Source organism: Odontomachus brunneus, unplaced genomic scaffold, assembly GCF_010583005.1.
Source record: "Odontomachus brunneus isolate Ranch 3 - 2012 unplaced genomic scaffold, Obru_v1 Obru_scaffold_061, whole genome shotgun sequence".
In the NCBI taxonomy this organism is placed as follows: domain Eukaryota; kingdom Metazoa; phylum Arthropoda; class Insecta; order Hymenoptera; family Formicidae; genus Odontomachus; species Odontomachus brunneus.
The window spans coordinates 969163-970505 of NW_022639511.1; the positions used below are offsets into that span (position 1 = coordinate 969163).

Genomic DNA, 1343 nt, shown 5'->3' on the forward strand with positions numbered 1-1343 from the left:
TATATATATATATATATATGCTTTCATGTTACAATTATTTAGCCTGTGATATGGATTACCGTTAACATTGTAATATTCATTGTTACGTTAATATGAAAGCATTTAAATATTGGTTGAGAGAGTTGAGAAGCACACATGAAATTGTAAATGAAAGCACTGTTATCCACACTGCTAAATAAATTGCAATGCAATATCGTAATCCATATCGTATGATACAAAAACTGATGGATAAAAAAATTTTCACCCTGTTTACAATATGCCTGCAATAATTGTTAATATATTTGTATTTTATTATATTTGTATTATATTATAAATGTATTTTTACAGATATATTTAGGAGAAGGTATTTCAGTTGGCCTTCTTTCGTGGGGAATGACAAAAATTGTACGGAAGCCTTCTTTATTTTTCAATAACATTCTATCACATATTTGGCCAGAGCATATTTTGAAAAATAGATGTCTTCACATGAAGAGAACTCGTTATAAGCCAACAAACGGTACACTTAAAAAACTTAGTCCAACAAAATTGGCTTTAGCACAAAGTCAGTTGATATCTCTTTGTATGAAATATTGTTATATACAGTAGGACCCCCCCAGTTAGAATTGCTCGGGACCGAAATTCTTAAATTGGAGGTCGTATTAGCACGGACCAAAGCAGGGCCGTAACACCGTATAGGGCAGTACCTCGTATACGTATTAAGGATGAATGAAGGGAACATGTAAAGTATACGAGCCTGACACATACTTGCACTTTCTGCACGTGGTACAGAATATTCTCTAAAATGCGCTTCGTATACAGGGGGGCATTCTTTCAGGGGGGGGGGGTTCTAACTTGGGGGTCCTACTGTATTATGTCAATTTTTTTACTTATATTTTATTAATGTAATTAATTTTCTCTTAGGTTTGTACAATGACTACCTTATTGATTCAAACATGACCTCTGAAAAACGTATAAGATATCTGAATGATTCATTTAAAATTATTTGTAACAAAATACGAGATGTTCGGAAGAAATTTTATTAACAGAAGAAAGAAGCTGATTCAAGAAATGTAAGAATAGAAACAAACATTGTGATAATGATATAAACATTTTATAAGATTTATTATATATGTTTATAGTACAATGTGATTATTTTTCTTTCAGCTAAAGATGCGATTTGGGCTGTATACAATCCAGTGCAAAAGTTGCAATTTTTTACTTTACTACATATAATTATAAATCGTTTATTTTTGTTCTTTTTAGTATTTTTATTTTGTTTTTCTTTGTATACTTTATTTTTCTATATTGTTATCATTCTGAACGATATATATATATATATATATATATATATATATATATATATA

The 1343-nt window shown here is 29.6% G+C and overlaps 1 long non-coding RNA gene across 1 annotated transcript; it reads left to right on the plus strand.

Moving 5' to 3' along the window:
• The first annotated feature begins 298 nt into the window (after positions 1-298).
• LOC116846136 lies at positions 299-1244 on the plus strand. Its single transcript, XR_004378402.1, has 3 exons — positions 299-541; positions 901-1049; positions 1144-1244. It is a non-coding gene; the product is annotated as an uncharacterized LOC116846136 (long non-coding RNA).
• Positions 1245-1343: the final 99 nt, after the last annotated feature.